Source organism: Neodiprion fabricii, chromosome 3 (genome assembly GCF_021155785.1).
Source record: "Neodiprion fabricii isolate iyNeoFabr1 chromosome 3, iyNeoFabr1.1, whole genome shotgun sequence".
In the NCBI taxonomy this organism is placed as follows: domain Eukaryota; kingdom Metazoa; phylum Arthropoda; class Insecta; order Hymenoptera; family Diprionidae; genus Neodiprion; species Neodiprion fabricii.
The window spans coordinates 3,274,213-3,289,621 of NC_060241.1; the positions used below are offsets into that span (position 1 = coordinate 3,274,213).

General features: G+C 39.8%; 1 protein-coding gene across 2 annotated transcripts in view; it reads left to right on the plus strand.

The window, feature by feature from the left end:
• LOC124177562 (neuroligin-4, X-linked) overlaps positions 1-15,409 on the plus strand; it is a 252,640-nt gene that overhangs the window by 40,928 nt on the left and 196,303 nt on the right. Inside the window, exon 1 of one of the 2 annotated variants that reach the window (XM_046560062.1) lies at positions 7,413-7,564. The exons of the other annotated variant lie outside the window; for it this stretch is intronic. The gene's annotated coding sequence lies outside the window, so the exon portion shown is untranslated. Of the gene's footprint in view, positions 1-7,412; positions 7,565-15,409 lie in introns of those variants that run through there. 2 annotated transcript variants of the gene reach the window in all.

Below are 15,409 nucleotides of genomic sequence, written 5' to 3' on the forward strand. Positions count from 1 at the left end.
CTGTTGAAGAGGCTGACTATGAGTTGCGACGAGGGAAAAGAGAGAGAGCTTCGTTGATCGAGCTGAAAAAATTCAGAGTATGTTATTTTACGGATCGATCGTTAATAGCGAAATTAAGGATGTGCCGGGCGTACATTCTCGACCAAAAGCGAGTCTCGTCGACGATATTGAATACTTTGTGACCATATGAAAATTTAAAAAAAATCACCTACAATAAAGATGATAAGACAATAAAATTTCATCAATAATAATGCCCAAAAATTAACAGTAAATTTCTTAAACGAAACATTGTTTAGCATATTTTTAGGAAATGTTTTTTTTTTTTTTTTTTTGTCATGTAGAATGAGTCCATTGATTTTTCTGAACACACGTGAATATTTAAAGAATTTTCTCATCGTTTTCAAATTTTCGTATTCGAAAATTTGTCAAGGCTGTTTTTACGAAATTATTCTTTCAGTGTACCGAAAACTTCTTAATTGCAACGTACGACTTTTTTACAAAGCGTCCTCAAAATTTACGATCTTTCCGCAAGTTTTGAAAATTAAAAGTTTTTCACAAACGGAAATTTCAAAATAATAACAAAATTCTTTAAAAATTCACGTTTATTCAGAAAAATCAACGAATTCATTTGGCATGACAATAGAAGAATTAGTTAAACAACCTTTCGTTCGAACAAATTTCCGTCAACTTTCGGGCTTTATTATTACTAAAATTTGATTTTCTCATCGTCTTCATGATGGTGTAATTTTTTGTTTCGATTTATATCTTATCACAAAGTATTCGATATTCTCGACGAGACTCGCTATTGGTTGAGAACGTACAGCCGGTAAATCCTTAATCCCGTTACGTACCTGCGGCGAAATTAATTTACGAATTAATATTAGCACGGGTATAAAATTTTTTCTCCGACACTTCGACAGTCGGTCGAATTTCCGCCCCTCAAAAATTCGTCGGGCATGAAATTTATCAGCAACCGGGTAATTTAGCGTGACGGTAAAAATATAAAGCATTCAAGGCATGAAGGACCGAATAAGACCGGATGGATGTGTGTATAATAGAAGAACGGGCGGAAAAGGGGTGAAGGGAGAATATAAAAGTAGGGTCGCATTTGTCAGCGTTCCGAATGCAGGAACGAACGGTCTCCGTTCAAATGAAATAAACGCTTGACAACAAGCCCCGCGCATTTATCGTCTGTCGTACGTCGTGCCCTAGTTTATACATACATGCATACATACATACATACATACACATATATATATATATATATAAATATATACGTGCTTGTGCGAATGTTTCCTACCAAAGTTCGACATCGATCCTCGCTTGTTAGTCGTTACAACGAGCTACTGGAGAGAGGTTCGATCGACGTTTGCCCTCGCGGATACCAAACAGCCGCTTCCTCTCTCTCTCTCTCTCTCTCTCTCTCTCTCTCCTCCCTCCCTCTCTGGATCCCGCGAACCACGCGGAAAAAACGATACCGTAGGTACGATACACGCAGAAACGAGCCGCTCGTTATGGTGGAAAGAGAAATTGTCGAATGGGGTTTGGGGCGACAAGTGAAACGGTGAAAAGACGCGTATCGATTCCAACCTACGTCGAATCCAATTCGTTACGTTTCGAAAGGCCGAAAATTGTTCATTTTTATTTCTTTGTTTTTTCCTTTGTTTTTTTGGGGGGGGGGTAATATACAGAGGCGCCCGATCGTTCGAGTTCCGAGTAAAAAAATCAAGAGAACAAAAAATAAAAAAATTAGAAAAAAAAAAATAAAAATTCGCATCGAAAAATCTCTGGCAATTTTATTTCCGTTAGTGATAAGTGAATACGAATGAAAATCGAACCACGGTCTCATTTTTTCGATCATAACGTTCTTGGACTGTTTTTTTTCCATGGCTGAATTCTCGCCAATTTTTCAAAAGTAGTTATAAGTTAAGTTTGGCTTGTGGTACAGGTTTAAAACGCAAATATTATTCGTCAGCAACATAATGTTACGAGAATCTATTTCCATTCACTCTAACTATCCAAACAGCTGTTTCTAATTTCTTTTTTCATACGATCTATTGATAAAATTCTACAGCGAATAAAATAATACCGAAAACATTGAAGTCGGATGAAAGATACGAGAGTTTAATCATTATAAACGATCGAATTATACATTTTTTTGTGAGAAAATTATTGGTTTTGATCAAGAATCACTTGAAAAAGTCTGATTTCAACGAATATTCACGTTTTCGATACTATAGAATCCAAAAAAACGAAAATTTGAATCGACGTTCTCTTTTTTGACACCGAAGTCCATTCATGATCCTCATAAAAGCCAGACTGAGAAAAGAATCTTTCCACCGCTGTCATGAATTAATTGTTTTTTTTTTTTTTTCTCAAGGCAATGAAATAATTTCTTCCCAACATCAAAGGAAGTTCAAGTTATTCTGCAATGAGATATTTTCATTCTCTACTCACCGAGGAATTGCATTTCTTTAAGTCGAATTATCAACCCTACATCTTTCAAGAGTTTCCTTTTCTAACTTAAAATGTTGATTTCACGAACCGTTCCTTATACATATCTCATTTTTCTCGATAAGATTTTAAAATAATATCCATCGCAGTTACGTGCACAGGGAAAATAAAAAAGTAAACTCTATCAAAAACTGAAATAAAAGAGAGACAATTCAGAGTATTTTTGGTTCAAAAATCTTCTCCATTTGCAGTAAAAAGTATAGTTGACAGGGATATTTTTATTTTTATTTATTTTTTGTTTTTTTTTCTCTCTCTCTCTCTCCCTTCTGCAGTTTTTGCTATTTTTACCGTTATTTTTATTCTCTTCGCGTGAGCGTATAAAACTCGGAAAAAAAATCCGGCCCAAATTCCACGGGTCAGTATCGCATCGTTCCCTCTTTTTTCAGGTCATCGCGTAACGAGCGTAGAGTCGATGGAAAGCGAGGAGAAGAACTTGGCCCCGAATATCTCTGGAGATAGACGAGATCTGCTTAACGATCCGTAAAAACAAAGACACCCCCTGTTTCTGCTGCGGGATGGGGTGGGGGGTGTAATTTTTATTCGAACTTGTTCGATGAAATCGGTGCTCTCGATCTGCGTCAAGACGAGTGAATAAACTTGAGAGACCGGCTGATATATCTCTCGAAAGATCTCGCGGTTAGGAGGAACATGAATTGGAACGAAGAAACCTTTCTTTAGCGAATTATTTACTCCTCGAGCGGAAAAATTTCTCCACCGAATTGCGTAACCAGCGTATATTTGTATGATAAAAGCCTGCAGAGACGTTCCATAATTCCGATATAACGTTTGTAATTTTCTCTTAAGAACCACAGTTTCGCATACCGAGAGACAATTTTCGTGTACATGTATAGGGGTTGAAAAATATTATCAGGGTCGAACGTTTTTCAGCCCTGCAACTATGTGAACGATTAATAAATGTTGAACGATATTTGTTTTTGCTGCGTAAACAAGTCGGGGAATAGGATGTATCGTGTACTTTATACCGTCATCGACGACCGAGAAAAAGTATCGAATAAATCGCTCGTTACGCACTTCACTCAACTCCGCGTCACTTGAAAGCAATTTCTTTTTACTTCCAGAGGGACGTTAATATTTATGTAATACGATATATTTTATATAATTCAAGCTCCGCGTCGTGAGTTTTTTATTCGTGTATCTTTTTATTTCATAATTATTCACTCCTCTTTTTTCCTACCTCCGGACGATCGAATAATTTTCGTATTTGTAAATTGACTGTCGTATATTCAGGTTGCCGAAAAAACGTTGTATTTTTTCAGCTCTTACCTTCTCAAATGACGGTATTTGATAGAGAAAAGATTCTTCTACGATATGACCTGTTCAACTTGAAGTTTAACAGGTCGCACTTGAAATTTTTATGTCCCATTCATTTAGCACAGGAAAACTTTGCTTTTCGTTGAAAGTTAAAATACTCGTAGACTGTAAATATTTTATAATTCGTGCGGATTCTTATTCTCATTGCTGGGTAACACGAGTTATCTATCGACCCATTCGCTCAACCCCTTGGGCCAATTACTATCACAGTCGTAATTAAACAGCTCAGAGATTGAACAATAGCTTGAGGATCTATGAGACACATAAATAAACTACACACGTGCTGAGTGTATTTTTCTCATAAGAAAAAGGAGCGCAGAGGTAAAAAGGAAAAATCGAGAATGCGTACATGACTGCTTGCGGGTCACTGCAACAATCATTTTGAAAAAGGATGAAAAATCAGTGACGAAGGTGTGCGAAATCGTAACACATTTTTCAAATACATCGGTGAGAATCTTGTAGGTAAATTGAACCATATTAACTACACTTATAAGGATCAAGTGAGTAACGTTGTTGTAACGATATGTATTTAGGAAATCTCGTCATTTAGCACGTTCAGGATTGTTTGAGATTTAGTAAATTATACTACGCAAAACATTTTGCATAATATACAAATTGAATATTATGAAAAGTCAACTTGTTGAAAGTCATTCGTAGATTGTTCAATAATAATTTTTCCCTCATGTTTCGTTACGTTAACGTTACTAACTTCAGCCTTGTCTGGAGTTTCGATTCAGCGCCAATTATAAGGCTGCAGGAATCCAAACAAGCAAGGAACGTGCGAAATATCATACGGAACAGTAAATCTTACCGATCGCTTCGACGGCGAAAATTCCCTGCGTCGAAATCGACAAATCGCAGCGTAGCATCCAGATCTCTGATTCTGTGACGCAGAAGGCTCCGAATCTCAGGGTTCGAAGCATCCCTTTTCAAAAACACGCGACACTTGGCTGCGGGAATTCAGGCTGGACGTGTATCCTCTTTCCTGTAAAAATACAAAAATCAGTCACGCGTTGCGGATTAATTTACAGGACAGTCTTTCACAATTCTCATCGATACAGGAGTAAGAGGCACTTGGCCATTTTTAAAACACACATTTTATCACACATAAAAACATAGTGAAATCGAACGAGGTTTGCTGTCGGTGTTCTCCTGTAATGGCGGACAACAACGAAGCACGGTTTTCGCATTTTTGTACATCTTGATCGGCGCTTACCACGCGTCAAGCAAGAACATCGTTCTCGCTGAAGAAGCGCCATGCCGGAGTAGCTCGGATGTCTAGGGTGAAAATTTGCAGACCAGATAGCGTGGACCTCGGCGTAAACCTTTTTACGACATCTTCGTGTCGTGAAATATCCACGCCTCGCCGACCTTGTCGTGTCTGCTTTTCTCTTCAATGCGCGTCGAACGGCGTGCACGACGTATCGCACAAATATGCAGGGACGCCATTCGCAGAGAATGGAAAAGCCGTGATTCTACCCGCGCGTAACGCGATAATACGCAGAAGGCACTCAAATCAAGCAAACAGAGACACACTCACCCGTTTACTCCGAAATCTCACGCTCCTCGGCTCGGCGTCCAGCGACGAGTCAAGTTCGCCGCAGCTGCAGGCCGACCACCTTCGCATCTCCCTCAAAACTCACCCTCCGCTCTGCCAAATCACAGAAGACACGCACGGTCCAGCGTTATCGCAGCTTCGAGAATCTTCTTACACGATCGGAATGCGGCAGATCAGTCCGAACTTGTCTGCCGAACGACGCGACCCCCGAAAGTAAATAAACTTCCCGTTCGAAGCGATCGTCAGCCGCGTTGCTACGAGTGATAAACAGATACAAGCGTGAGTGACGCCGTTGTCAGCGAGAGGATGACCACCGAGTCTCGTTACGACTCGAAATATCACTCTGTGCAACGGAATAAAGTATGATACGTGCATTATGTACGTACCTGCAAAGCGCACGACGTTCCTCCACCGAATTCAGGTCCGAACCGCTTTTGTTTCTCGCCAGGCGGTCGGTGAGTGAAGTTGGCCGCGGCTAGCGGCCGACGTCAGATTGTTGATTAGCTGCGTCCGCCCTCGGAGGTCAGAAAACAAAGACAGGTAGGCACGAACTAGCTTGTTAGCATCTTCGATAATCTTGTTCGACGTGCGAAATGCGGTAAATGAGTACGAACTCGTCTTCGAACGACGACGCAGCCAGAAATGAACAGACTCCCTATTTCTACACTCTAGAGCGTTTATCTTTCACGCGATCGCCGCTCGACGCCAATCGGAAGAGCGTATCGAACAAAAATACACGCGTAACGAGGACAAACAGGGAATTTGTTCCGTTTTGATAGCCGTGCCGTTCGACAATAAACTTCGAACTCATTTACCGCAGTTCGCACGTCGAACAAGATTATCGAAGATGCTAATAAGCTAGTTCGTGCCTACCTGTCTTTGTTTTCTGACCTCCGAGGGCGGACGCAGCTAATCAACAATCTGACGTCGGCCGCTAGCCGCGGCCAACTTCACTCACCGACCGCCTGGCGAGAAACAAAAGCGGTTCGGACCTGAATTCGGTGGAGGAACGTCGTGCGCTTTGCAGGTACGTACATAATGCACGTATCATACTTTATTCCGTTGCACAGAGTGATATTTCGAGTCGTAACGAGACTCGGTGGTCATCCTCTCGCTGACAACGGCGTCACTCACGCTTGTATCTGTTTATCACTCGTAGCAACGCGGCTGACGATCGCTTCGAACGGGAAGTTTATTTACTTTCGGGGGTCGCGTCGTTCGGCAGACAAGTTCGGACTGATCTGCCGCATTCCGATCGTGTAAGAAGATTCTCGAAGCTGCGATAACGCTGGACCGTGCGTGTCTTCTGTGATTTGGCAGAGCGGAGGGTGAGTTTTGAGGGAGATGCGAAGGTGGTCGGCCTGCAGCTGCGGCGAACTTGACTCGTCGCTGGACGCCGAGCCGAGGAGCGTGAGATTTCGGAGTAAACGGGTGAGTGTGTCTCTGTTTGCTTGATTTGAGTGCCTCCTGCGTATTATCGCGTTACACGCGGGTAGAATCACGGCTTTTCCATTCTCTGCGAATGGCGTCCCTGCATATTTGTGCGATACGTCGTGCACGCCGTTCGACGCGCATTGAAGAGAAAAGCAGACACGACAAGGTCGGCGAGGCGTGGATATTTCACGACACGAAGATGTCGTAAAAAGGTTTACGCCGAGGTCCACGCCATCTGGTCTGCAAATTTTCACCCTAGACATCCGAGCTACTCCGGCATGGCGCTTCTTCAGCGAGGACGATGTTCTTGCTTGACGCGTGGTAAGCGCCGATCAAGATGTACAAAAATGCGAAAACCGAGCTTCGTTGTTGTCCGCCATTACAGGAGAACACCGACAGCAAACCTCGTTCGATTTCACTATGTTTTTATGTGTGATAAAATGTGTGTTTTAAAAATGGCCAAGTGCCTCTTACTCCTGTATTGATGAGAATTGTGAAAGACTGTCCTGTAAATTAATCCGCAACGCGTGACTGATTTTTGTATTTTTACAGCAAAGAGGATACACGTCCAGCCTGAATTCCCGCAGCCAAGTGTCGCGTGTTTTTGAAAAGGGATGCTTCGAACCCTGAGATTCGGAGCCTTCTGCGTCACAGAATCAGGGATCTGGATGCTACGCTGCGATTTGTCGATTTCGACGCAGGGAATTTTCGCCGTCGAAGCGATCGGTATGATTGACTGTTCCGTATGATATTTCGCACGTTCCTTGCTTGTTTGGATTCCTGCAGCCTGATAGTTGACGCTCAACTAAGCCTCTAGTTAATATGATTTAGTTTATAAGTTTCTCATCGATGGATTTAAAAACTTCATCACGACCTCGTGTTTGGGAACGACGGTTGAACGCATGTTCGATTCCTCCTCCACAAGCTAGTCGAGTGTTTATATTATTTTCACTCTAGTTTTACACTTTAAAATTAACTTTTCTTTACGCGGTGGGAATTTGGAAACAAAATTCCCAAATATTACAACTCACTTAGTTGTCTTCGTTTTTTTCTTTCTCTTTTCACGCGTTCTGTCTTGCGGCACGTGAAATTATTTCCCCTCAGTATTTTCTTTCGAACTTTACTTTCTTTATTTCAGTGAAAAATCCGACTTGCAAAAATAGTATGGAAAATAAAAAACATCAACCTCTTTCACATCTTACGTGTCATGGTGTTGGACTCGGGATGACGATTGGTCTGGATTTATGACTGATTATATCGGTTGTAAAAAATTATTGGAGAACATATATCTTCGGGATGGGTACTCTTATTTACTCTGAACAAACGTGTATTTGTATTCAGCGGAATAAATATTTTTTTATCGTCATCAAATTTTAGTTTAGCCAAATAATGATCTATAGAAATTTGTTAATAGTTACCAAATCGTATTTGGCTGAACTAAAATTTGTTAATAATAACGAAATATTTATTTCGCTAAATCCAAATATACGTTTGTTAACAGTTCATAAACTCTCTTCTCGGTCTAAGTGTATAAACGGTGTAACAAAATTGGAAATTGTCGGAAACAAGATCGAGCTTATCGCGATATCCCGTCTCAGAAAACTTGAAAATAAATTTCACATCCAACTCGATCAAAGCTCAACTTACGCCCCTTTCGATTCTTTGTCGATTCTCTATCCCACATCGCCTTATATATTCATTGAATTAGTATAATGCATCTGCTAATTCGCATACTTTCTTCAGCACTTTCCCTTCCTCTTTTCTTTCTCGAACGCCACAATTATTTCCTACCCATGGTATTACTCGTCAAGCTGTTGTAGCTTGTTCTTGTGACGTACGTCATCTCTTCCTTAGCCGACGTGATAGATAAGCCTGAGCCACCTGATCCTTCTCTCGTCGGCATAAATTTAAGAAAAAAAATAAAAAATTCAGCGATGACTCGCCCGTCTTAAACAATTTCCGGCAATAACTATTTCTGTGTATTATGTATTCATCGACGAAAGCTCGACGTGCTAGAAACTTTCGTAAGGACGATATTGCGAAGATTTGAAATCCTTCTAACCTGTTTTACCGGTTTCAAAATTACGTCGTTGCTGGGGCAAATTAGTATTCGTTTTTTTTTCACTGCCAGTTATTTTCCATCAATTTCTCACCCCCTAAGAGTTCTGAGGCAATTGACTGTAGTTTGAACCATGTATAAAATTTTTGAAAACTCAAAATACCATCCCGAAATCGGGAGACTTGAAAAATCGTTAACCGTAGAAGTGGAACGCATTTATTCAGCAAAATTGGATGCTTACCAGAATTAATCGGCAATAAGTTTTTGCCAGTGCGAATTGCAAAAATTACAGATGACGAAATTTGATCTCGTATTTTTCGTTTTATAATGTCACGTTTCTTTTTACTTTTTTTTTTTATTCTCGCTGTGACGAAGTAAAAATTTTGCAAAATTTCGTGATAAAAATCGAAAAACCGTCTGAGTTCAGGTCGCCTGAAATTCGTCGCTCGAATATTATAGGATAATGATAAAGAGTCGGTCCTAATTTTGATCGATCAGGATTAATAATTGATTGAATCGTTGCGTCCGCCGATTTTAAAGGAAAAATGGAAAATGAGGGTCGTCTCTCTCTCTCTCTCTCTATCTCTCTTTCTCTCTTTCTCTCTGTCCCTTAGTCTGGACGCGAGATGAACTTTCCTTTTATTTAATTTCGGGTCGTTCCGGGACTCGAACGATTCCCGGGAGGTGCGAGAAACGCGACGCGGCTGAGAAATTCACTCCGGGCGACAAGGGTGCGACCAGAGAAAGAGGACAGTGGTGCGAATTTTTATTTTCCTTATTATTATTCGAGCTCCCTTCTCCTCTGGTCCCGCTTTTCTCGTAACTTGGTGCGATCAACGCGCCTGCTAACTTCCCTAAAGAATTTAAAGTGACAGTCTGGAATTCGGCCGCGAAGCTCTGCTTATACCTTTTCCAACGTACATACATAAGTGTGTATACACTATTACATATATATATATATATATATAAAGGGAATAAAACCGATATGGAAATGTTCCAAGAAAAAATAAAAGTTTTGAGAATTTTTCGCAAATTTTCAGACCGTTTAAACAGTGATTTAGCTGATCGTCAAAATTCAGTGCTCAAGGCAATTGAGAAAAAAAAGAGATTACAGTTTTTGAAAATTTTTAAAAAATTTTTCTTCAAAACTACTTTCATAATTATAAATACATTTATAAATTAACCAGTTGAACGATTTGCTCGCAAATTTTTTTTTACAAATAGTCTGGTTCAACAATCATTTTCTTCTTTTCTTTCTGTTTCACGAGTATCATCAGTGTTGTCAGATACTTGTGATGTTTTGTTTTCGCAATTCTAACTGTTTTTCATTTTATTCTTGAGAAAATCTTATATTTGTATAAACTTTTTTTTTCAAAACGTTTCGAATCTTCATACGATTTCTTCCTACGTAATTCTTTACCAAAATTCAACAAGCATTTTTTTTTTCTTTCTTTTACTTTATCCAATTTATCCATCTTGCGATAATTTATTATATATTTTCCTCTTGAGTTGGTGAAATAATTTGATCATAGCGTATCGTTGTTCGATTGAGAAATTATTATCATTTTAATTTGAAATGAAGAAGAAAAAAGAGGAAAATGTAAAAACGAATTTCGATCGTTGAATGAAACTGTTTATCGCTTTGAGAATGTTATTAATTTTCTCCTCAGTTCGGAAACTTGTACGATGTTTCGATATTACATTACTTGATACATGCCGACATCGTTTTGACCGAAGAAAATCTAACGAGACAAAAAATTGATTGGAAAACGTATAAGACGTGATTGTTCGATAGTGAAAAAATATATCTACCTAGTGTACAAAATAAAATCTCTTACTTACTTCAATTCTTTATAGCGATTGACGGTGTTGAGGGACATCTTTCGGGAGTGAAACGGAGAAAATTTCAAAGATAAATTTTACCCGAGAAACTCGGCTTAGACTCCGTATAATTTGACGAGTTGCAAGAAGCTCGTTTTGCTCGGTAAGCTCGATATCCTGAGATAACATTCACCTGCACGTTACGGTGGAAGAGTTCATCCGACTCTTCGTCATCCGGTGATTTCTTCTTCTTCTTCTTCTTCTTCTTCTACTTGTTCTTCTCAAGATCGTTACGAGTAAACGATGCAAGACGAGCTTTCGTCGCCTCGAAAGATGTACAGGTGTGTGTACAGATGTATACGTGTACATGTATACATGTATACACGTGTCTGTACACAGGTCGAACTTTTTCATCGAAACTTTTCTTTCTGCAAAGATTTACCGAAGTTCGTTCCCCGTTTAATTCCGCGTTAATTAGTCCTCGTTAATGATCACGAAACACGAAATCCTAACCCCTGAAAACAGCAACTCTTCAAGTCCGCGTTAGCGGATCCGCTGATAATCTAATCTAGACGCCTGCTCAGCCACCCTTTGGCTTCGCCATTCGCCGCGGGTAACGGCGTGGGTGGGGAGTAAAAGAAAACAGTCATAATCACAGACGTAACTACTTGACGAAGAGGGGGGGAAACGATTCCGAGCATTTCCTCGACCTTGTGTCATGTCAGCGTGCTTCAGGATTCGTAAGCTGAGAAAAATTTCATTCGTTACAGTAACTAGAAAAATTCAGTAAAAGAGGTATCGTTAAAAAAAACTGTTCGAGTATCGTTGGAATTACGAAAAACGAGGCACGCCTAACCATTTTGCGCTATCGTCGATCCTTTTTTGGTTATCGCAACGCAAAATCAATTTGCGAGGCTTACTTTACTTTTTTACTTAAACAAGGCTTCGAACGTCAATTTATTCTTGCACGAGCGTTAAATTTTCGCAACGGTTGCAAGAAAATATAGCGACAGCGATCGTAATGAGAAAGAATAGCAACGGATACTAGACTTTCCGGTAACGGCTAGAAAACTAATTTTCATTTTCCACCTAGAGTTATATTTTTCGATTGTGATAAAAAATGAAAATAGTTAAGGATCGAGCGGTAACCGGAACTAAAAACTTCTCTCATGGTGTATAAAGGGATTTGATCATTCCCAGATGAATGATAAAGAATCGCTTGAAGATATTTATCGGTATCATCTTCCTTCAATTTCGTTCCGAGAAGGAAGTTTTTCATCTAAGGATTCATCATCCTCAGTTAGTATTTAAAAGAAAAAAAAATCGATCCATTGCTATACTAAATCTATCCTTCAAGATTTGCAACGGAGTCAAAACTGTTCTTCTTCTAATTTTTCTCATACTCTACAAGTTATTTTCATGGTCGTCGATTAGATTCTGACCGTTTCTCCACTTTCCAGCGTTCGTCAACATTCTTTCCATTTTCTTCTTCACCCCTTCAGTCTTGAATATTTCCCGCCGTCACATCGGTCAGTTTCCTCATCGTCGACGAAACTTGCACAAATTCGATGCTGGTCTTCTCGTTCCTCAACACCCTCTGTAATTTCCTTCTTTTCCAGCTCTTCTTCTCCGTCTTTCCACCCATCCGTATCAATTTCCTTCGAGTCTTTCTTCACTTAAAAAAAAACACAAGAACCTCGCCTTATTTTCCGTACTTGCCAATCCATTAGACAGCGTATCATCGAACGACAAGCACCAAGGTGTGATTAATAGGATGACTACGAGCCTGCGTCTCGAGGCACGTGTGTGAAGGGTCTGTCGTTGGGGTGGCGTGATGATTATAGTCGGAACGGTAAGAGGTTAATTTTGCAGCTCAGCAAAAACTTAATTAAATTTGTTGGGCCGAAGGGGGGAGGAAACTTTGCGGAACCGATATAACACCTTGCCAGGCGTAACCTGAGCCCCGTAACCGAGGGCAGAGTTATTAATTGTTGCGTTTTATAACTCCGGCTGGTGGGATCCCCTGGGATTTTCAAACCCGTTTATTCCACAAAAGTTTAAGCATCTCGTAACGTCCTCCTTGCAGGCTGCTCCTTCCTGCTGGCTCACCATCGTCTCTCCATCTCCATCATTCTTCCCTGTTATTCTCGTTCCTCCATCTCTCTCTCTCTCTCTCTCTCCCTTTCACACTCAACCTCTTCTTGTACCCTGTGCTTCAAAATAATTTATCGATGTTTACCTTCGAGGTTTTTGTACGTGTGTGCGTGTGTGTTTATACGTATGCACGCTGACTGCTTGTATGTTTCATTCTCAGCTTTGTCTCTTCTCTCCTGTCTCCGTAAATTCATTTCATTTCACACCCCGAGATTTTCGGCTTGTCTCGCGGATCGGAAGAGATGAAGAAAGGAGAAGGAAAAAGAGGGTTGAAAAAATAAAAAAAAAAAAAGAAAAAGAAAAAGAAAAACAAGCCTGATTCCTTCGCAACGCGAGATTGCAAAAATTTTTCACCCTCCGGCGACAACGTCTTATTATATTTTGAGAGAAAATAAATGAATCAGAGAAAGTAACGAGTCTGATAATCTCTTCAAATGTTCCATTCGCGAAATAAAGAAATTCGGGTAAATTTCACATCTTTATGAAAACCAGAGATTTTCAAATAATTACAGAATGAATTCAGATGATTCTTTACCGATATTATTAACTCTTTTGACGATTTCCATAAGATTGATTATTCACTACAAATCTTGTAAAACCTCTGAGAAAGTTTCTTAAGAATGATTTAAAAAAGTATCAAAAAATGTGTAAATTAGCCTGATTCAAAAAAATGGACTGTTTTTTTTTTTTTCTTTTTTATCAAATTTCACATGTTCAATAGTTGTGGAAAGGGAAAATAAGACGCCTTTTATAATTTTAACGAACGTGACAACCAGTAAAGCGCCTTCTTTTTATTAAAAATAAATTTGCTAAATTTAAAAATTAACTAAACGACATGATTTTACAGCGGTTAAAATGCTTCCGAAAAAACCACAATATATCGCTGTTAATATCGAAAAAAGTAAATTTTCACACGATTCCAACTTTAACCTTGAATAACTTTTGAAACAGCTGAGATATCAAAAAATTATCGGAGATCTTTTTTGTAGAGCATTAAAGTCCCTAAAAAATTAGATTCCGAAGAAATCCCTGACGAGAAAATCACCGGACAAAATTCACCAAAAAAAAATCAAATGAAAAATGTACGAAATTGACAATTAAATCAGTGATTTTAACGATTCGACGAACGCTTTGGGTGAAAATTTTAAATTCCGTAAGGATGATTTTTTCGGTGACGGTAAATAATGTAAAATCTTTCAAAATTTACGTTCAACTCACTTCGGTGATTAAAAAAAATCAAATATTGAGACGTGGCCCATATTTGTGCACGGCGAGGCGAAAAGCCTAGGTTTGTGCTTCGGGGGAATGCGCGCGTGTCTATTTTCGCATTGTCGGATTATAACAAGCGCCGGGAGGCCGGAGAGTCTTCTCCGCGTTGCGGAAGCGAAGTTTCTTTTCTCCGCAGTGCCTCATTAGGCCGAACTACCGTGCACCGAAGTCTGTTCTATTCACCCTTCGCTCTCTCTTTATCTCTCTGTTTCTCCCTTTCGAACGCGCGGTTATTATACGAATTACGGAAAGACCGGGAATCCTGGTCAAGCCCTGAGGGTGGATCGCGGAATCGCGGGGTGGAAAATTGGATCACGATCAAGTCAAAAACTAGGGTGAAAATTTCTCGAACAGGTTGATTTTCCAGAAGATAACGCGCCGTTCGATTTTTTCTCATGCGCTTTCACGTAACGTAAAAAGCTAATCAACCGCGGGAGAAGCTCGTTAATTTATGGTTAGGAATTATGATCGATACACGCGCGGACGAGTTGAAAGATGAAGAAAAGAAATATGTCGGAAAAGTTGAATTATACTTCAACTGTTCAGTTGGAATAATTTAACGGTATCATTTGGTCAACTTTGTTCGTTTCGAAGAATTTCCTTAGCCTTGATTTTTATTATCGACAAAATCTTGACGAGTATTCGCGTTTCGGCATTGCTGAAAGGAAATTTTCAATTCCCGACAACGCGAAGTGTGAAATTTTTCCTGAACTCGATGAACGAAGTATCCAGTTCACATCTTACAGATCGCTGAAGAAAGTTCTCGAACCTTTCCGCATGGCTGGTTATATTGGTCATTAAAGAAAGCTGCAATATTTTAACGATCGTTGTGACTTGTCGAATATTTTCCGCTGTATTTTACTTCTTCGTGCGCCGACTTATCGATACTCTTGAACGTCGAAAACTGTTCCGAAAACGAAAGTCTTCAATTTTCTGTAACGAAGAATGAGGATGACGAAAGGAATCGGAAAAGCGCAACTGCGCGTACTGGAAATTCGAAAAACGAAAAGAAAAGCAAGGAAAAATACCGAACAATAATTACGTCAGCATCGCGTAACGAACGAGGCAAAAAAGTAGCGCAATTATAATTCCAGGGATGTAAATACGCGGCGAGTTGGACGAGCGCATTATGGCGGCTGCGGAAACGGAGGAAAAGCCGATGATACAGCTGCACAACAGCTTTCCTAATTAAATGGAAAAATTTTTACGATGCGGTGTATGAAATAGCGAAGCGGAGAGTAGCGGAGAGATGAAAAGTAAAATGAAAT